The sequence below is a fragment of the Stomoxys calcitrans genome, chromosome 1, assembly GCF_963082655.1.
Source record: "Stomoxys calcitrans chromosome 1, idStoCalc2.1, whole genome shotgun sequence".
Lineage (NCBI taxonomy): Eukaryota > Metazoa > Arthropoda > Insecta > Diptera > Muscidae > Stomoxys > Stomoxys calcitrans.
In genome coordinates this window covers 211,917,167-211,940,442 of record NC_081552.1, presented here as the reverse complement: position 1 = coordinate 211,940,442, position 23,276 = coordinate 211,917,167, and the positions used below count along the sequence as shown (strand labels likewise).

The 23,276-nt window shown below is 40.9% G+C and overlaps 1 long non-coding RNA gene across 1 annotated transcript in view; it reads right to left on the bottom strand.

Annotated features, from left to right (window-relative positions):
- Window positions 1–2,919: 2,919 nt before the first annotated feature.
- Window positions 2,920–23,276, bottom strand: part of LOC131998582 (uncharacterized) — a 211,953-nt gene continuing 191,596 nt past the window's right edge. Inside the window, exon 4 of the long non-coding RNA XR_009396368.1 lies at window positions 2,920–2,936. This is a non-coding gene — a long non-coding RNA (uncharacterized LOC131998582). The remainder of the gene's footprint in view (window positions 2,937–23,276) is intronic.

The following is a 23,276-nucleotide window of genomic DNA, read 5'->3' as shown; positions in this document are numbered from 1 at the left end:
ATATGTACCATATTTGAATCGAATGTTGAGAGGCTTAAAAAAACTCACTGATTTAGATTTTAGCGAAATCGAATAATAATTGCGGCTTTTATGGGCTTAAGACCCTCAATCGGCAGATCGGTCTATATGACAGCTATATCTAAATATTGTCCGATCTGGACCAATTTAAGGTGTGATGACTAAGGACTTAAACAATTCAATGTTACAAGTTTCAGCGAAATCGGGTTGTAAATGCTGCTTTTATGGGCTCAAGACCCTCAATCGGCAGATCGCTCCATATGGCAGCTACAATATATCTGAACCATATTTAATTCGGATGTCGGGAGGCTTAAAAAAACTCACTTTTTTAATTTAATCCAAATCGGATAATAAATGCCCCCAAACCGGCCACTCCTATGGGTTATCGCCACTCCTATGGGTGACATAAATGACCTATTACACATGCTGACTAAGGAGAGATTTGAACCCGTCTGCTACGCAGACGATATTATAATACTTCTAAGGGGTAAGGATCCAATTTAACGCAACACGTTTCCTCAATAGGACGATTTCGATATCTGACAGTGTCAGATATTTAGGTGTGATCTTGGACAGGAAACTGAATTGGAAGTGTCACATTGTTGGGCACTAAGTAGACGGGCCGTAGGCTCGAAATGGGGCCTGAAACCGAGTATAGTCCACGGGCTCTAAAGGAGCGTGATTAGACCAATACTTACTTACGCCTCAGTAGTTTGGTGGACTGCTATGGAGAAAAAGTGCAAAATAAGGGCCATACAACAGGTTCAGAGAACATGTTGTCCTGGCATAGGCGGAACGATGAGGATATACTATTGGGTTGCCCAAAAAGTAATTGCGGATTCTTCATATAGTCGGCGTTGACAAATTTTTTCACAGCTTGTGACTCTTTAATTACATTCTTTCTTCTGTCAGTTATCAGCTGTTACTTTTAGCTTGCTTTAGAAAAAAAGTGTAAAAAAATTTGATTAAAGTTCATTCTAAGTTTTATTAAAAATGCATTTACTTTCTTTTAAAAAATCCGCAATTACTTTTTGGGCAACCCAATAGACATCCGACCCATTGGCATAAATATTAAGTGTGAGGCAGCCACTGCGGCTATGACTTAAGACGATGTGAGAACGGATTGAGGATGGGAGCAGCTCATACCATCGCGGTATAATCGAGGCAACGATAGGAAACCTGGAAGGCAGAGAAGAGGTTTCCGACCGGATACCTGAGATGAACCTTGAAGTAGAGTGCGAGGCACTGCTGCCATCGGCACAGTCTTGGATTGACGGAACCCTAGGACTGCCACCTAGAAGATCATGTTACAGGGATGGATCAAAGCTAGAGGATAGAGTGGGCCTGGGGGTCTACATTGAGAACCCAGGGACTAAGATCTGTTTTAGACTGCCTGACCATAATACGGTCCTGCAGGAGGAGATTCGGGCGATCGCGGAATGCGTGAGGTGGTGTGGTGCTAACGCGAGGACGTCAAGTGTAAACATTTTTACCGTTAGTAAAATTGCAAATTAGGGCAATAACAAGAAGGAGATTAACGCCTACTCTGAGGATGGCACAATCCGCCTCGTTTGGATGCCGGGCCATAACGGAATAAGGGGAAATGAAAGGGCAGAAGATATGGCGGTGAAGGCCAGAGGACTGTGTCAATAAACTTGGTTAACCCGAAGCCTTTCGCGTCGACGCAGTTCGTGTTAAGGGAGTGGGCGACGAATGCGCGTGAAACATTGGTAGAACGGCGAAAATCCTATGGGGGGATTCAGATCGTGAAAAGACGAGGCTATTACTGAAAGAAAGTAAGAAGGAGGTCAGTATAGCTTTTGGTATCATAACAGGACACATATAGGAGCTCACTTATGTAAAATCGGTGCGGCAAGTGATGGCATGTGTAGGGGAAGCGGGGAAGATGATGAGACATTGGAGCATTTTCTTTGTCATTGCCCGGCTTTCGCGTATAACAGATACCAGCACTTAGGTGGAGACACAATACCAGACATGAACCAACTTAGGTGAGTGGTATTGAAAACAATTAAGGATTTTGTAAGTAGCACAGAATTCCTAACTTAAAATTTTCTTTTTAGAGCGCACAAAAAGCCGATTACTGGCTAAGGTGTATGTCCATAGTGGCATGGGGCGGATTAATATCTGCACCCTCTTTTTAACCTAACCTTACCTATATATTCTTGATCGACTCGACTTTCTGAGTCGAGCTAGTTATGTCCGTCCGTCCGTCTGTCGAAATCACGATAGTGGTCGACTTGTAAAGCTAGCCGCTTGAAATTTTGCCCAGTTACTTAATATTGGTGTGGGTCATTGGGGATTGCAAATGACCCATATCGGTTCCGATTTAGATATAGCTCCCATATAAACCGATCTCCCAATTTGACGTCTTGAGCCCCTGGAAGCCATAATTTTTGACCGAATTAGCAGAAATTTGGCATGCAGTGTTTTGCTATGATTTCCAACAACTGTGTGAAGTACGGTCGATCTCCCGATTTCACTTCTTGAGCCCCTGGAAGCCGCAAATCACAAATTGTCACATAAAAACTGATGTGATAACACAAAATTAAAAATTCATTTTAAAGAAATTTTAATTCCTTTATAAATATATTGGGTTGCCCAAAAAGTAAATGCGGATTTTTCATATAGTCGGCGTTGACAAATTTTTTCACAGCTTGTGACTCTGTAATTGCATTCTTTCTTCTGTCAGTTATCAGCTTTACATTTAGCTTGCTTTAGAAAAAAAGGGTAAAAAAAGTATATTTGATTAAGTTCTAAGTTTTATTAAAAATGCATTTACTTTCTTTTAAAAAATCCGCAATTACTTTTTGGGCAACCCTAGAATGCCTACAATTTCAAAAATTTTCGAGATATTACAATATTTAAATTTATACGACTTACCATTTTCTTGTTTGTTGCTGAAAAAAAGAGAAAAGAAAAACATTTAATTGATTCTGTGCATGTAACATTGTTTAAAGGAAAGTTTTTCAAAAGTTTTTCAAACCTGTCCATAAACCAAATCTCTGCAATTTACTTCAAGTTTGCAAATTAGAAAATATTGCCCTTGAACCCTCTACTATGGAACAGGGGCAAACTTCTCGCATATCAGTGAGTGCAGTCCGATTCAAGTTTAAGCTCAATGTTATATTGTACTAGCTGGACAGGGCACGCTTCGCTGAGCCTTCTTTCACTCTCTTATTCTCTTCTATGGGTTGCCCAAAAAGTAATTGCGGATTTTTTAAAAGAAAGTAAAACTTAGAATGAACTTCATTCAAATATACTTTTTTTTTACACTTTTTTTCTAAAGCAAGCTAAAAGTAACAGCTGATAACTGACATAAGAAAGAATGCATTTACAGAGTCACAGGCTGTGAAAAAATTTGTCAACGCCGACTATATGAAAAAATCCGCAATTACTTTTTGGGCAACCCAATATTTTATCTGATCCCTATACAGGCACGGTGAGGAACTAAGTACTGTTTTGGGGTGCTAGTATGGCTTTTAGATATTTCGCCCCAAAGTGAATATCATTTTTGGGCTCTACTCGCAAATACATCTCATTTCAGCCTTATATTGCTGTTGTCGGTAAATGGATTCGGTTTGGGTGTATTTCTCATCTCATCTCAAATACCTTTCATTTGAGTCCCATATCGCCATTATTGTTTTATATTTCCATTTGGCGGGTTTTGAAGGTGGCGCTAGATATCTCACCCAAAAAGAGTATCAAATTTCTGTTTTTGAGTTATTATAAACGTTAAGGTTAGGTTGAGTGGATTGCCCACCAAAGTTAGTTCACTCGGAGGTCAGTCTGGCCCATTGTGGTACCCTAGAAAGAAAGGAAAGAGAAAGAAGATGTGAGTCCTCGGACTAAAGGTTATACACGAAACACAGGAGGAATGGAGAACCCTAGCGGAGGATGAAGAAACGCCCATCCATACGCAAGCACGGATGTACCTACGCCGGAGCTTATGGCTCCCTCCTTCGAAACCATCCTGTTCCTTCAACAAATCTCAGGAGAGACCTACTAGAGGTACGTTCGCAAGTTCACCCAGAGTACAGAGGACACGGCTCCCTAGAGAGGAGAGCCTTCGCCCTTGCAGACCCGGTTATGAACACAGCAAGTGCTCAATAGTCTCCTCTTCATCCTCATCGGAGCAACTCCTACAGAAGTGATTGAGCGGTATTGAAATGCGCTCCGCCATGCAGCCTATGGCACAGTGTTCAGCTATGACCCATGTCAAGTTATGACCCCTGTTAAGGCACTCATTGACCTCTTATCGATCGCCAGCAACTCTCTCGTCCTCCTCCGGTCGTTGACCGGTCATAGCGCCTTTGCAATCCGGCAACCATGCACCTAGTCCCACCTCGCCACCGACGCTGCCGTGAACATCCCCTCTACTGTGTTCAGTAGCTCGACAAATTGAAGGTAGACAAGCAATACCGGTGACTGGTCCGTCCGGCGCACACGAAGCCCTCCTGGCGCCCTCGCCTACATTCTTGCAGACCTGGAACACAGCAAGTGCTCCATAATCTCCTTTTCATCGTCATCGTGGCAATTCCAGCAGAATTCATTGTGCTGTATTCCCATGCGCGCCACCATGCGGCCTATGACACAGTGTCTGGTTATGAACCCTGTCAAGGTATTCATCAACCTCTTATCAAACGCTAGTACTCTCTCGTCCTTCTCCGGTTAATGACCGGCCATAGCGCCTTTGCAGTGTGGCAACCAATCATCGAGTTCCACCTCGCCACCGACGAGGTTATCCCCTCTACTATGTTCAGTAGCTCAACAAATGGAACGTAGGCAAGACCGGTGACTGGTCCGCCCTGGCGCAGACGAAGCCCTCCTGGTGCCCTCGCCTACATCCCTGCAGACCCGGACATGAACACAGCAAGTCAATAGTCTTCCCTTCATCCTAATCGAGGTAACTCCTACAGAAATCATTGTGCGATATTCCCATGCGCGCCACCATGCGGCCTATGGCACAGTGTCCAGTAATGACCCCTGTCAAGGTACTCATCGACCGGCTATAGCGCCTTTGCAGTCCGGCAACCATCCATCGAGTCCCACCTCGCCACCTACGCAGCCCTGGCCATCCCCACTACTGTGTTCAGTAGCTCGACAAATGGAACGTAGGGATTGCCAGTGACTGGCAGACCGGCCATAGCGCCTTTTGCAGTCCTGCAACCATCAACTGAGTTCCACCTCGCCACCGACGCCGCCATGGCCATCCCCTCTACTGTGTTCAGTAGCTCGACAAGTGGAATGTAGGCAAGACCAGTGACTGGTCCGCCCGGCGCAGACGAACCCCTGCTGGCGCTCTCGTCCACCCTCTCATTCCCCTCATGCCCAAGAACCCATGTCATCGACACATCGTGTCGCCACGCATCTCGACCTCACCATCCTCGACCCAAAGGCCTTGAGCGCCGCCATACTGTCCACATAAATTCTGACTTTCGAGGGTGGTAAATCCCTTACCAGAATTTCTCTTGCGGCCACTGCAATGGCACAGCCCTCTGCCTAAAAGACTGTACACTCCGCCCGGCAATCTCAGAGACATACTGATATTGAGTGCATCAGATTAGAGCCCCAATCCGGGTCCTGACTCCATCTTGGAGCCATCGGTGTAGATCGAGGTCTCATCCCCCTCAAGAACAGCACACGAGGAACCAAATTGAGCACTTTGTGATAGATGGAAGGCATTCATCCAGCGTGTTAGATGTACGATCGATCCGTGGAAGTTCGCACCCGTTTGAACTTGGCGAGAAAAGTACGATCTGACACTACACGGAAGCTGGACATTGCAAAGCTGCAAACACGACAGATGGCAACGGCATACTCCACTCGACTGACCCAATTGCTTGATGACAGCACTCATTGTTCCGATGATATAATGGCGCAAACCACTGCTCACTCCATGGGAAATGCCGCGAAATCCTTACTTAAGTACCGGAAGCCTCCTTCAAGAAACCCATGGTACGACCAAGAGTGTCGAGATGCTACTAAAGCCAAGAATGCGGCATATAGAGCAACCCAGTAGCAATGCGCCAGATGAAGGAGAGGTATCGATAGAAAAGGAGAGAGGAGAAACGTCTATTCCGCAGAAATAAAAGGAGATGAAAGACGTCAGTGTGAGCGAATTGAAATGTACAGGAGTCAGAATGAAGTACGCAAATTCTACCAAAGAATTAAACATCAAACCGATGGCTTTGGTGCAGGCACATCCTTCTGCAGAGACAAAAAAGCAAATCTGGTAACTGACACAGATAGCATGCTGAGGAGATATGGAAAGAACATTTTATCCAACTGCTAGTGTCCGACGTTGACGGCGAAGAGGATACCGCAGAACTAATCCCAAATGATGGTATAGAATGTTTACCTCCTAGTCAGAATGAGGTCCAAGTAGCAGTGAGCCGACTAAAGAACAACAAGGCAACAGGAGCCGACGGATTACCCGCTGAACTATTTAAAACCAAAGGCGACTTGTTGATAAGGCGTATGCATCAGCTTATCTGCGCAATCTTGCTAGAAGAATGCATGCCGCGATGATTGGAATCTCAGCATACAATCTGCCGTACACAAGAAAGGAGACTAATTTCGTCATTCCGTTTGTAACACCTCGCAATATGCGTCTAAGACCCCATAAAGTTTATATATTCTTGATCGTCGCGACATTTTAAGTCGATTTAGCCATGCCCGCCCGTCTGTACGCTCGTCCGACCATCTGTTTAAAGCACACTAACTTTCGAAGGAGTAAAGTTAGTCGCTTGAAATTTTTCACAAATACTTCTTATAAGTGTACATCGCTTGGAATTTTAAATGGCCCAAATCGGTCCATGTTTTGATATAGCGCTGCCATATAAACCGATCTTGGGTCTAGATTCTTAAGCCACTAGAGGGCGCAATTATCATCCGATTTGGCTGAAATTTAGCATGAAATGTTTTGGTATCTCTTCCCACAACTGTGCCTAGTATGGTTCAAATCGGTTCAGAACCTGATATAGCTGCCATATAAAGCGATCTTCGGTCTTGACTTCTTGACCCGCTAGAGGGCGCAATTCTCATCCGATTTGGCTGAAATTTACCATGAAGTGTTTTGTTATGACTTCCAACAACGGCGCTAAGTATGGTTCAAATCGGTTCGTAACCTCATATAGCTGCCATATAAAGCGATTTTCGGTCCTGACTTCTTGAGCAACTAGAGGGCGCAATTCTCATCCGATTTGGCTGAAATTTAGCATGAAGTGTTTTGGTATCTCTTTCAACAACTGTGCCTTGTATGGTTCAAATCGGTTTATAACCTGTTACAACTGCCATATAAACCGATCTTGGGTCTAGATTTCTTGAGCCACTAGAGGGCGCAATTATCATAAAATTTGGCTGAAATTTAGCATGAAGTATTTCGTTATGACTTCCAACAACTCTGCTAAGAATGGTTCAAATTGGTTCACAACCTTATATAGCTGCCATATAAAGCGATTTTCGCTCTTGACTTCTTGAGCCACTAGAGGGCGCAATTATCATCAGATTTGGCTGAAATTTAGCATGAAGTATTTTGTTATAACTTCCAACAACTGCGACAAATATGGTTCAAATCGGTTAGTAATCGGATATAGCAGCCATATATACCGATCTTCGGTCTTGACTTCTTGAGCCACTAGAGGGCGCAATTATCATCCGATTTGGCTGAAATTTAGCATGAAGTGTTTTGTTATGACTTCCAACAACTCTGCTAAGTATGGTTTAAATCGATGCATAACCTGATATAGCTGCCATATAAACCGATCTGGGATCTTGACTTCTAAAGCCTCTAGAGGGCGCAACTCTTATCCAATTTGGCTGAAATTTTGTGCAACTGCTTCTCCCATGACCTTCATGTTGAACGTACCCAATATGGTCTTAATCGATCTAAAGCTTGACAACTCTCATATAAACCGATCTCCCGAATATGCTTCTTGAGCCCCTACAAGGTGCAATTCTTATCCAAAGGGACTGAAATATTACCCAACGACTTCTACTATGGTCTTTAACATTCAATTTACTTATGGTGCGAATCGGATTATAACTCCTTTCATTTTTTGTTTGCCTAAAAAGAGATACAGTGAAAAGAACTCCACGATCCAAAGTGGAGGGTATATAAGATTCGGCCCAGCCGAACTTAGCACACGTTTTTTTTTTTTTTAATTTTTGATCCATTTTAAGTTAGACGAGTGTGGTTTTAACTATTTTCAGTGCCCAACGCTCATTTTTTGCCAATATCAATCAATGACACTAAGCAATAAAAAAGGGGGAAAGATGTCATCACATCGATGATGATCATCGATTTGATCATATCGTATTTTGATTTGATATTTAACATTGAATTTTATTTAGCAATGAATTTGCAAAAAGTTTCATTCGTCATGGATCTCAACGGCCAACATAATGGCAATGAATGTCATCTCTTTTGCAGTCGCATATATGAGAGTTGGGTAATTTTTATGCCACAGATTTGATGTAACACACGCACCACGACTACCATCACGACGACGACGACGACGACTCCTATGTGTACGAAAGTAACTTCAAGTACTGCGATTTAAATGAAATCATTTCTATGGAATAATTCACACAAGTGTGAATATTTTTGCCACTGCTGCCACACATGTGTGAAAATAGTTTTTTGACACACAAATAAAATGCATCAAATTAATGCAATGATTTGACTGAAATTGTCAAGTGTGAACTTAATTTGGTTTGCTAGTTTTTTGTTTGTTTTTGTCATTTTTGCGCAATTACACTGAGGGTAGGGGGTAAGTTTTAAGCCCCAATGATAGCATTCATCATTTCTATGAAGATCCAATTATTTTGTCAATTGATGGCAGATCCAATTGCTTTGCGTTTTGAGTGAAAATTAATACCTCTTTTCAATTGATTTCTAATTTTGAAAAAGGGAGAGCAGATATTGTCCTTGGTTTGTGATGGCAAACAAAGTCCAAACTAAATTGATAATTGGCCAGACCACATTATCGAAACTGTATGAAAAATAGGCCTTCTGCTTTTTTTTCCCGATGTTGCGCAGTTTTGCCAAATTGAAAAATTTTGAAAATAATTCTGGAGCTTTTGAATGGATGGAGATATGTACACGAAACTTGACATGGTCAACGCTGAGGTGTTTTCCAATAAGTATGAAAATAATTTCAATCGGGTTACAAATAGTCCCACAATTTCAGAGATACCGACGATACCTTGACTACAATTGAAAAAAAAAAAAATTGTAAGTCCAATAACTCATAAACCGTTGAAGATATGCTAGACATTTCGGCATGATTTTTTTGCGGCAAATGCTAACCTCTGCGCTACGGTGCCTTGCGAGCTATAGAAACAAGCCGATCGGCAAATAAACGAGTGTTTGGCAAGCAATTCAAAATTTGACATGCTCGAGGTGACCAGGATATGAACCCGGGTGTTCAGCGTCATAGGCGAACATACTAACCTCTGCGCTACGGTGCCTTGCGAGCTATAGGAACAAGCCGACCGGCCCATAAATGAGTGTTTGGCAAGCAATTCAAAATTTGACATGCTCGAGGTGACCAGGATATGAACCCGGGTGTTCAGCGTCATAGGCGAACATGCTAACCTCTGCGCTACGGTGCCTTGCGAGCTATAGGAACAAGCCGACCGGCCCATAAATGAGTATTTGGCAAGCAATTCAAAATTTGACATGCTCGAGGTGACCAGGATATGAACCCGGGTGTTCAGCGTCATAGGCAAACATGCTAACCTCTGCGCTACGGTGCTTTGCGAGCTATAGAAACAAACCGATCGGCCCATAAATGAGTGTTTGGCAAGCAATTCAAAATTTGACATGCTCGAGGTGACCAGGATATAAACCCGGGTGTTCAGCGTCATAGGCAAACATATTAACCTCTGCGCTACGGTGACCTGCGAGCTATAGAAACAAGCCGATCGGCCCGTAAATGAGTGTTTAGCAAGCAATTCAAAATTTGACATGCTCGAGGTGACCAGGATATGAACCCGGGTGTTCAGCGTCATAGGCGAAAATGCTAACCTCTGCGCTACGGTGCCTTGCGAGCTATAGAAACAAGCCGATCGGCAAATAAACGAGTGTTTGGCAAGCAATTCAAAATTTGACATGCTCGAGGTGACCAGGATATGAACCCGGGTGTTCAGCGTCATAGGCGAACATGCTAACCTCTGCGCTACGGTGCCTTGCGAGCTATAGAAACAAACCGATCGGCCCATAAATGAGTGTTTGGCAAGCAATTCAAAATTTGACATGCTCGAGGTGACCAGGATATGAACCCGGGTGTTCAGCGTCATAGGCGAACATGCTAACCTCTGCACTACGGTGACTTGCGAGCTATAGAAACAAGCCGATCGGCCCATAAATGAGTGTTTGGCAAACAATTCAAAATTTGACATGCTCGAGGTGACCAGGATATGAACCCGGGTGTTCAGCGTCATAGGCGAACATGCTAACCTCTGCGCTACGGTGCCTTACGAGCTATAGAAACAAGCCGATCGGCCCATAAATGAGTGTTTGGCAAGCAATTCAAAATTTGACATGCTCGAGGGACCAACTTTCAAGCGCCATGGATCAGCCTCCGCAATGGGTTTCCAAATTTTGCATACTTATTGAAAGAAACATCTCAACAACGACTATGAAATGTTTTGTGTACATGTCTCTATCCATTCAAAAGTTCCAGAATTATTTTCACGATTTTTGAATTTGACAACACTGTCTGTGAGTAATATTTTTTTAACCCACCACCATAGGATGGGGGTATACTAACCTAGTCATTCCGTTTGTAACACCTCGATATATTGATCTGAGACCCCATAAAGTATATATTGGGTTGCCCAAAAAGTAATTGCGGATTTTTTAAAAGAAAGTAAATGCATTTTTAATAAAACTTAGAATGAACTTTACTCAACTATATTTTTTTTACACTTTTTTCTAAAGCAAGCTAAAAGCAGCAGCTGATAACTGACAGAAGAAATAATGCAATTACAGAGTCACAAGCTGTGAAAAAATTTGTTAACGCCGACTGTATGAAAAATCCGCAATTACTTTTTGAGCAACCCAATATAATCCGGATTGTCTCGACATTCTGATTCGATCTAGCCATGTCCGTCCGTCCTACCGTCTGTCGAAATCACGATAGCGGTCGACTTGTAAAGCTAGCCTCTTGAAATTTTGCACAGATACTTAATATCGATGTAGGTCGTTGGGGATTGCAAGTGGGCCATATCGGTTCAGATTTAGATATAGCTTTCATATAAACCGATCTCCCGATTTGATTTCTTGAGCCCCTTGGAAGCCACAATTTTCGTCCGATGTGACTAAAATTTTGCAGAAAGTGTTCTCCTATAACTTCCAACAACTATGCCAAGTACGATTCACATCGATCGATCTATAACCTGATATAGCTCCCATATAAACCGATCTATCGATTTGACTTGACTTGAGCTCTTGGAAGCAGCAATTTTCGTCCAATTTCGCTGAAATTTTGCATTTAGTGTTCTCTTAAGACTTCCAACAATTGTGCCAAGTACGGTTCAAATCGGTCTTTAACCTGATTATAAACCCATCTCCCGATTTGAATTCTTGAACCACTACAAGCCGCAATTTTTGTCCGATTTGGCTGAAATTTGTCATGTGCTGTTCCGTTATGACTTCCAACAACTGTGCTTGGTATGGTTCAAATGGGTCTATAACCTGATATAGCTCCCATATAAAATGATCTCCCGATTTGACTTCTGCTGGACATGAAGGTCGCCCCTTTTTAGGTAAATTGGGTTGGTACGATTCTGAAACGTCGGATTACCAACGCATCACTAGCATAGTGCTCGATAAGGAAGATTTTGGTCCAGAGTAACTCCACAAGGAGGAGTTTTAACACCTCTATTGTGGCTTTTGGTGATCAATGGGATTCTGAGGTCTTTCGAGAGGGAGAGAGAGATCGCCTGTCACGGCAGCAGCATGCATATAGTAAAGGCAAAACCAGTGAAACAGCCCTTCACGATCTAGTCGGCTACATGGAGAGTTCTCTCGCTGTCAAGGAATATACAATGGTACCATTTCTAGGCATTGAAGATGCTTTCAATAATGTAAAACCGAAGTCAATCATCAAGGAGTTGGAGTTTTCAGGCATCAACTCTATCGTAAGAAAGTTTATTAATAATTAACTTACTAAAAGATGCATTACGGCAGGCTTGGGATCTGTGGATCATGGAACACCTCGAGGAGGTGTACTGTCTCCTCTACTGTGGAATATAGCCATTAACAATCTATTATTGTCCCTGGAAGAAAAAAGGTGTAAAAGTGGTCGCATATGCTGATGGCGTGGCAATTGCAGTTTGGGGAAAGTTTCCCAACACTCTAAGAGATGTACTTCAGGAAGTTCTACGTGCGAAGTGGGCTATCGAAAGTGGTCTAGGTGTAAAATCCGTGCAAGACAGAAGTAGTTCTTTTCAGGAGGCTGCCTACAGTGGCACCGGTCTCCTTGGGAGGAGAGAATGGGTGTTTTGCTGGACAGGAAATTGAACTTCAAATCCAACATTTTGAAAAGGGCAAGAAAGGCAATTCTTGCCCTATACACCTGCAAGAGAACCATTGGCAAAAGTTGGGGGTTTAGACCGCGTCATGTCATGCATTGGGTAGACAGACCTATAATGCTATATGGTGTCTAGGTGTAAAATCCTAGCAAGACACGGGTATTTCTTTTCAGGAGGTTGCCTACAGTGGCACCTGTCTCCTTGGGAGGAGAGAATGTTCCCTTTACAGGAAGCGAAAAATACCTGGGTGTTTTGCTAGACAGGAAATGGAACTCCAACACTTTAAAAAGGGCAAGAAAGGCAACTCTTGCTCTATACACCTGCAAGAGAAACATTGTCAACAGTTGGGGGTTTAGACCACGTCATGTCATGCATTTGGTATATACTGCAGTTGTCACACCTATAATGCCATATGGTGTTGTGGTCTGGTGGACAGCGCTTCAAAAGTCCACCTACTGCTCAATACTTTACTGGATCCTAAGGATGGCTTGTTTGTGCATCACAGCCGCACTGAGGACAACACCATCTGATGCAAGGGAGTTTTCTCTTTGGTTATGTGGCGGTTACGAACACTGTGTTATCTATGATACAATATTCGATGTCCCAGGCAACGTGGATTACACCCTACCTGAGCCGCTTTTTGATAAAAAGTTCTGTACCACTATTGCTGATACCACCGATTGGAACTACGATATCCCTGGTAATAGAAGTTACAGACTTCTATACGGATGGTTACAAACTAAACGACCAGGTGGACTTTGGGGTGTACTCTGATCTAGAACTGGCCACTGCAGTGTGCATCAAGCGGAGATCCTTGCAATAAAGGAAGTGATGGAATGGCTAAGATATAATGACATAACGACGATGGGCATAAATATCTTCTCAGACTGCCAGGCAGCCATTAAATCCCTGGAGAATGTATTTCTGAACACAAAAATTGCCCTTGACTGTCGCAGATCTCTCAGCGAGATGGCTGAACAGTTCAAAATTCACCTGTTCTGGGTGCCGAGCCACAGAGATATCTCAGGGAATTGTAAAGCGGACGAGTTTGCGAGACTAGGAACTACCTTACACATTGCTGGGAAACTGGAATCTGTGGGTATGCCTCTAGCAACATGTAAGCTAGGCTTTCAGGACCAGGCCCGAAGGACAACGAACGATAGATGGTCACAACGAGTGGACTGCGAGCATTTCAAAACTATGTGGTCTAATCTAGACTTGGAGGGGTCTACCGCTTTGCTGTCACTGGTTACAACAGATGTCTCAGTCATTGTGTCCGTCGTGACTGGTCACTGTCTAATCGGAAAATATGCTGACAGACTAAAGGTTGCCAGCAACGACTTTTGCAGAAGCTGTGAGGACATCGAAGAAGAAGAGACTATAGAACACCTTTTGTGTGTGTGTTTCGCACTGGCAGTGAGGAGGAGTTCCACTTTAGGTTCTCACTTCTTTGAGAACCTGTCTGATTTAGCAGATGTGAACATTCGCAAGTTGTTGGGCTTTTAAAAGCGATGTGGATGGTTCGACGGCTGGAACTAGAAGGCATCTTCCTTCTTCTGTTCCTGTGTTTTCACAATTCGCACCATATTTGAATTGAATGTTGGAGATCATAGTAGTGGTCATTGTGTAAAATTTCAGCCAATTCGAATAAGAATTGCGCCCTTTAGGGGTTCAAGAAGAAAAATTGGGAGATCTGTATATATGGGAGCTGTATCAAGCTAGAGATCGATTCAGACCATATTGGACACGTATGTTGAAGATCACGGGAGAAGTCGTTGTACAAAATTTTTGTCAAGTTTGATAAAAATTGCGCCTTCTAGAGGCTCGAGAAGTCAAGATCCCAGATTGGTTTATATGGCAGCTGTATCAGGTTATGTACCGATATGCCCCACACTAAGCACAGTTGTTGGAAGACATAACAAAACATCTCACGCAAAATTTCAGACAAATTCGAAAGTTTGCGCGCTTTCGACAGACAGACGGACATGGCAAGATCGACTTAAGATGTCATGACGACGCATACTTCGAGGTGTTACAAACATAATGACGAAATTAGTATATATATAAATTAGTATATTCAGCCCTAAGTATTAAAGAAACCAACATATTGGCCATTTTTGGCTAAATTTGGTAATTTTTTCATATGATGCCCCATTTTGCAGAGATAATGGCACACTGTGGTCAACTGGGAAATATTGGGCTGAAACCGTTTACAGGAAATATAATACGGTTCACGCTGTTTCCGAATCTATTCAATTTGGAGTCCTAGGTATTAAAGAAACCAAGACATTGGCCATTTTTTCCCAAAATTTGGTAATTTTTCCATATGATGTCCCATTTTTCAAAGCAAATGTCCCACTGTGGCCAACTGGGAAATAGTGGGCTAAAACCGTTTACAGGAAATATAATAGCGACTATGCTCCTTCCGAATCTATTCAACTTAGAGCTCTGAGTATTAAAGAAACCAAGACATTGGCCATTTTTGCCAAAATTTGGTAATTTTTCCAATATGATGCCCCATTTTCCAGAGTAAATGGCCCACTGTGGCCAACTGGGAAATAGTGCGTTAAAACCGTTTACAGGAAAAATAATAGGCACTATGCTCCTTTCGAATCTATTCAATTTGGAGCCCTAAGTATTAAAGAAACCAAGATATTGGCCATTTTTTTTTTTTGCCAAAATTTGGTAATTTTTCCATATGATGCCCCATTTTTCAAAGCAAATGTCCCACTGTGGCCAACTGGGAAATAGTGGGCTAAAACCGTTTACAGGATATATAATAGCGACTATGCTCCTTCCGAATCTATTCAACTTGGAGCTCTGAGTATTAAAGAAACCAACATATTGGCCATTTTTGGCTAAATTTGGTAATTTTTTCATATGATGCCCCATTTTGCAGAGATAATGGCACACTGTGGTCAACTGGGAAATATTGGGCTGAAACCGTTTACAGGAAATATAATACGGTTCACGCTGTTTCCGAATCTATTCAATTTGGAGTCCTAGGTATTAAAGAAACCAAGACATTGGCCATTTTTTCCCAAAATTTGGTAATTTTTCCATATGATGTCCCATTTTTCAAAGCAAATGTCCCACTGTGGCCAACTGGGAAATAGTGGGCTAAAACCGTTTACAGGAAATATAATAGCGACTATGCTCCTTCCGAATCTATTCAACTTAGAGCTCTGAGTATTAAAGAAACCAAGACATTGGCCATTTTTGCCAAAATTTGGTAATTTTTCCAATATGATGCCACATTTTCCAGAGTAAATGGCCCACTGGGGCCAACTGGGAAATAGTGCGTTTAAACCGTTTACAGGAAAAATAATAGGCACTATGCTCCTTTCGAATTTATTCAATTTGGAGCCCTAAGTATTAAAGAAACCAAGATATTGGCCATTTTTTTTTTTGCCAAAATTTGGTAATTTTTCCATATGATGCCCCATTTTTCAAAGCAAATGTCCCACTGTGGCCAACTGGGAAATAGTGGGCTAAAACCGTTTACAGGATATATAATAGCGACTATGCTCCTTCCGAATCTATTCAACTTGGAGCTCTGAGTATTAAAGAAACCAAGACATTGGCCATTTTTGCCAAAATTTGGTAATTTTTCCAATATGATGCCCCATTTTCCAGAGTAAATGGCCCACTGTGGCCAACTGGGAAATAGTGCGTTAAAACCGTTTACAGGAAAAATAATAGGCACTATGCTCCTTTCGAATCTATTCAATTTGGAGCCCTAAGTATTAAAGAAACCAAGATATTGGCCATTTTTTTTTTTTGCCAAAATTTGGTAATTTTTCCATATGATGCCCCATTTTTCAAAGCAAATGTCCCACTGTGGCCAACTGGGAAATAGTGGGCTAAAACCGTTTACAGGATATATAATAGCGACTATGCTCCTTCCGAATCTATTCAACTTGGAGCTCTGAGTATTAAAGAAACCAAGACATTGGCCATTTTTGCCAAAATTTGGTAATTTTTCCAATATGATGCCCCATTTTCCAGAGTAAATGGCCCACTGTGGCCAACTGGGAAATAGTGCGTTAAAACCGTTTACAGGAAAAATAATAGGCACTATGCTCCTTTCGAATCTATTCAATTTGGAGCCCTAAGTATTAAAGAAACCAAGATATTGGCCTTTTTTTTTTTTGCCAAAATTTGGTAATTTTTCCATATGATGCCCCATTATTCAGAATAAATGTCCCACTGTGGCCAACTGGGAAATAGTGCGTTAAAACCGTTTACATGAAATATAATAGCGACTATGCTCCTTCCGAATCTATTCAACTTGGAGCTCTGAGTATTAAAGAAACCAAGATATTGGCCATTTTTTGCCAAAATTTGGTAATTTCTCCATATGATGCCCCATTTTTCAAATGTCCCACTGTGGCCAACTGGGAAATAGTGGGCTAAACCCGTTTATAGGAAATATAATAGGGACTACGCTCCTTCCGAGTCTATTCAATTTGGAGCCCTTAGTATTAAAAAATCCCATATGGGATAAAACCGTTTACAGGGAATAATATCAATAAACTCCTTGAATACTATTCGTTCACACAACATTTCGGTAATGTATCGCATTTCATGGATACTTGTTCTCTATAGTTGACACTTAATGGCTTTTCTCGCCTTGCCCAGGGCACATATGCAGCGACTCTAATCGACAGGTATGAGTTCTTCTAGCCAGATTGTACAAAAAGCTAAGGCATATGCTAGTTGGAGAACCATCGGCTCCTGCTGCCTTGTTATTCTAAAGCTGAGCAGACGTATAAGGCTAACTGAAATCAAGAAGATATTCTCATTGTAGATATTCCCGGGACTAGATATCGTCTTGCTTGTGGTTGCCAACAAATTCGCTAAGTTTTAATACACTTTACCACATTAATTTTGGCTGAGATCATTCTCCAATATCTATGGTATCACAAACTGCCACTCTAACCTAGCCTATGTTTACGTTCTCGATGTATTGTATACTTGCAAGCAATTCATTTAGGGCACATGAATTATGTTCCTAACTTCATTGGTCAGATATGTAGAAGAAACTCATCTCCACAGGTGAATAATGGATAATATTACAGTATTTATCAGCGGAAGGATAAACAAATTAAACAATTGCACACTTAAATAACAATAATATTTTTGCATTTAAAGATAAAACCTTAACTCACCTTAATCAAAAGAATATCTTTTTTCAAATTATCAACCTCTTAAACATGTAATTGCTTGTTAAAATTTGTAACTGTCTTAAATTTAAATTTTGTTTTTAACGATTTCTCCCCATCCTATGGTGGAGGGTATAAAAAAAGCCACAGCAGAGCAAACAGAAAGGAGACGCAAACAGACGAAAATTTCGTCCTTACCTCTTTTCCGATATCCTTGGCATTTTAGCACACACCCACACTCCTTGCAAAGTACACAACAACAAGTTTCAAATTGTTTTAATCAACTACAACATATTCAAATGATTTGCATGTGAGGTGATGATATGCAAACATGAAACATGCCAACATATGTGCTAACACCGGCAACCGACACCAACAATTAGACCACACCAAGTTAACAAATTACTTTGAACATAACAATTTAACCACTACCACCGCGCTCTCTCATGGCCAAATTGTCATTGTTTTTATTCGTAGTGGGTGTCCGACTTAATGTTGGGCTCATCTTTAAATTCTGTTTTATTTCTTCATTTATTTTTTTTTTTTAATTCAAACACATAACGGATATGCTGACATCAGTAGCTTTTTCAGAATGTTCAACCAAAGAAACTTAATTGGAAAAACTCAAGACTCAAGACCAGACCAGCGAGAAATCGTTAAAAACAAAATTTAAATTTAAGACAGTTACAAATGTTAACAAGCAATTACATGTTTAAGAGGTTGATAATTTGAAAAAAGATATTCTCTTGATTAAGGTGAGTTAAGGTTTTATCTTTAAATGCAAAAATGTTATTGTTATTTAAGTGTACAATTGTTTAATTTGTTTATCCTTCCGCTGATAAATACTGTAATGTTATCCATTATTCACCTGTGGAGATGAGTTTCTGACCAATGAACTTACCAACATAATTTATGTGCCCTAAATGAATTGCTTGCAAGTATACAATACATCGAGAACGTAAACATAGGCTAGGTTAGAGTGGCAATTTGTGATACCATAAATATTGGAGAATGATCTCAGCCAAAATTAATGTGGTAAAGTGTATTGAAACTTAGCGAATTTGTTGGCAACCACAAGCACGACGATATCTAGTCCCGGGAATATCTACAATGAGAATATTTTCTTGATTGCAGCTAGCCTTATACGTCTGCTCAGCTTCAGAATAACAAGGCAGCAGGAGCCGATGGTTCTCCAACTAGCATATGCCTCAGCTTTTTGTACAATCTGGCTAGAAGAACTCATACCTGTCGATTAGAGTCGCTGCATATGTGCCCTGGGCAAGGCGAGAAAAGCCATTAAGTGTCAACTATAGAGAAAAAGTATTCATGAAATTCGATACATTACCGAAATGTTGTGTGAACAAATAGGATTCAAGGAGTTAATTGATAATATTTCCTGTAAACGGTTTTAGCCCATATGGGTTTTTTTAATACTAAGGGCTCCAAATTGAATAGACTCGGAAGGAGCGTAGTCCCTATTATATTTCCTATAAACGGGTTTAGCCCACTATTTCCCAGTTGGCCACAGTGGGACATTTGAAAAAATGGGGCATCATATGGAGAAATTACCAAATTTTGGCAAAAAATGGCCAATATCTTGGTTTCTTTAATACTCAGAGCTCCAAGTTGAATAGATTCGAAAGGAGCATAGTCGCTATAATATTTCCTGTAAACGGTTTTAACGCACTATTTACCAGTTGGCCACAGTGGGCCATTTACTCTGGAAAATGTGGCATCATATGGAAAAATTACCAAATTTTGGCAAAAAAAAAATGGCCAATATCTTGGTTTCTTTAATACTTAGGGCTCCAAATTGAATAGATTCGAAAGGAGCATAGTGCCTGTTATATTTCCTGTAAACGGTTTTGACGCACTATTTCCCAGTTGGCAACAGTGGAGCATTTACTTCGAAAAATGGGGCATCATATGGAGAAATTACCAAATTTTGGCACAAATGGCCAATATCTTGGATTCTGTAATACTTAGGGCGCCAAATTGAATAGATTCGAAAGAAGCATAGTGCCTATAATATTTCCTGTAAACGGTTTTAACGCACTATTTCCCAGTTGGCAACAGTGGGCCATTTACTTCGAAAAATGGGGCATCATATGGAGAAATTACCAAATTTTGGCAAAAATGGCCAATATCTTGGATTCTGTAATACTTAGGGCGCCAAATTGAATAGATTCGAAAGAAGCATAGTGCCTATTATATTTCCTGGAAACGGTTTTAACGCACTATTTCCCAGTTGGCAACAGTGGGCCATTTACTTCGAAAAATGGGGCATCATATGGAGAAATTACCAAATTTTGTCAAAAATGGCCAATATCTTGGATTCTGTAATACTTAGGGCGCCAAATTGAATAGATTCGGAAGAAGCATTGTCCCTTTTCTATTTTGCATAAACGGGTTTAGCCCACTATTTCCCAGTTGGCCACAGTGGGCCATTTACTCTAAAAAATGGGACATCATATGGGAGAATTACCAAATTTTACTAAAAATGGCCAATGTCTTGGTATCTTACATACTTAGGACTCCAACTTGAATAGATTTGGAAGGAGCGTGGTCCATATTACATTTCCTGTAAACGGTTTTAACGCACTATTTCCCAGTTGGTCACAGTGGGACATTTGTTCTGAAAAATGGGACATCATATGGAAAAATGACCAAATTTTGGCAAAAATTGCCAATATCTTGGTTTCTTTAATACTTAGGGCTCCAAATTGAATAGATTCGGAAGGAGCGTAGTCCTTATTATATTTCCTGTAAACGGTTTTAACGCACTATTTCCCAGTTGGTCACAGTGGGACATTTATTCTGAATAATGGGGCATCATATGGAAAAATTACCAAATTTTACCAAAAATGGCCAATGCCTTGGTATCTTAAATACTTAGGACTCCAACTTGAATAGATTTGGAAAGAGCGTAATCCCTATTATAATCCCTATTATATTTTATAGTTGGCCACAGTGGGCCACTTACTCTGAAAAATGGGGCATTATATGGAAAAATTACCAAATTTTACCAAAAATGGCCAATGTTTTGGTATCTTTAATACTTAGGGTTCCAAATTGAATAGATTCGAAAAGAGCGTGGTCCATATTATATTTCCTGTAAACGGTTTCAGCCCACTATTTCCCAGTTGGCCACAGTGGGTCATTATCTCTGCAAAATGGGGCATCATATGAAAAATGACCAAATATTGCCAACAAAGGCCAATATCTTTGGTTCTTTAATACTTAGGGCTTCAAATTGAATAGATTCGCAAAGAGCGTGGTCCATATCATATTTCCCGTAAACGGTTTCAGCCCACTATTTCATAGTTGGCCACAGCGGCTAAGACCCCATAGAGTATATATATTATTGATCGTCTAGACGTCCTGAGTCGATCTAGCTATGTCCGTCCGTCCGACTGTCAGTCGAAATCACGATAGCGATCGAATGCGTGGAGCTAGCCGCTTGAAATTTTGCACAAATACTTAATACTGATGTAGGTCGTCATTGGGGATTGCAAATGGACCATATGGGTTCAGATTTAGATAAAGCTGCCATATAAACCGATCTCCCGTTTTCTTGAGCCCCTAGAAGCCACAACGTTAGTCCATTGTGGTTAAAATTTTGCACATAGTGTTCTGTAATGACTTCCAACAACTGCGCTAAGTAAGGTTCAAATCGACCAAGAACCTGATATAGCTCCCATATAAACCGATCTTCCGATTTGACTTCTTGAGCCCCTGAAAGCCGCAATTTTTGTTCAATTGGTCTGAAATTTTGAATGTAGTGTTCTCTTATGAATACCAACAACTGTGCCAAATACGGTCCAAAGCGATCTCTAACCTAAACCGAACTCCCGATTTGACTTCTTAAGCCCTTACAAGCCGCAATTTTTGTCCGATTTGGCTGAAATTTTACATGCGGTGTTCTGTTACGACTTCCAATAACTATACCAAATACGGTCTAAATCAGTTTATTACCTGATAAACAGATTTGCACCGTACAACCGATGGGATTTTAAAAGGGGCCACCTCGGTGCATGTTTTGATATAACTGCCATTTTGGGTCTTGACTTCTTGAGCATCTAGAGGCTGCAATTCTTATCCGATTTGGCAGAAATTTTGCGCGTGGTGTTTTGATATTATTTCCAACAACTGTGCTAAGTATGGTTCAACTCGGTTCATAACCTGATATAGCTGCCATATAAACCGATCTGGGGTCTAGACTTCATGAGCTTCTAGAGGGCGCAATTCTTATTAATTTTGGGTACAATTTTGTACAAAATGAATGACTTTCAAATGACTTTCGAATAACTTTCAACAACTGTGCCAAGTATGGTCTAAACCAGCTCATAACCAGATATAGCCGCCATATAAACCGATTTCCTGATTAGACTTCTTGAGCTTCTTGAGGGCGCAATTTTTATCCAATTTGGTTGAAATTTTACACACATCGTTTTGGTATGTCAAGTATGGTCTAAATCATTTGATAACCTGATATAGCTGCCATATAAATCGATCTCCCAATTTGACACTCTGAGCCGCTGGAGGTTGCAATTTTTACTCGATTTGCCTGAAATTTTGGAGGTGGTATTTTTCTATGACTTCTAACAGTCATAACAAGTATGGACCATATCGGTCAATGACTTGATGTAGCTCATATATGTATTGAAAAAGTCATTCCAAAAACTTGTCAAATACGATCCATGATGGAGGGCGTTGGGCCGAACTTTGGACACTTTTATTTGTTTGTATTAGGTTTTCTGTATTATAATTTTAAATTTTACATATAGGTGGCGCTCTATCGTGATTTTTTTTATTATAATATATATTCACATACATTAAATTTATTTTTTTGTATGCCAGATATGTAAAATTCACCATATCTTGGCAAAGACCCAAGAAAAACAGCTCGACAGCCAGCAGCAACTTGGGGAATACAAAGCAGCTTTTGATAGTTCCATAAATTCATTGAATTTATAACCATGTCTAGCTTAGGTTAGGTTACATGAGGATGATACCAGACAGGAATGTCCAGTTATCCGCCAGGACCCTATTAAGGCTCTCAATAGCCTTTGTGATTCCTCAATAGCCTTTCTTTCTCAGATCTGGTTAGGGCTTTGCGAATGATTCCGGTACATTTCTCTTGTATAACTTTGATGATAGGAGGACAAATTTAAATGTATCTGGATTCATTCCTTTTAACTCCTCCAATAACTGAAAGAAAGGATCCCAGTAAATTATTCCTACTAAACTAAGTGTAGGACATCAAAGTTTGGTATCCTTGAAAAATATGAGAGACTACCTGCGAATCGCTTCAAATCATCGAGTCAGACAAATTGACGCCCTATCGTGTGATCTTTTTAATATACTCTTAGAGAAAGTTGTATGAAAGACATATCTGAAGAAAAACTGCAAACTGTTCAACGTACAACACATAATACTCGCCTAAGCTCTACTGTAAATGTATATCCACGAATCTCAAATTGTAATGTCCTTGAAAAAGATCCAAAAAACAGAATACTCAACAACTTCCAA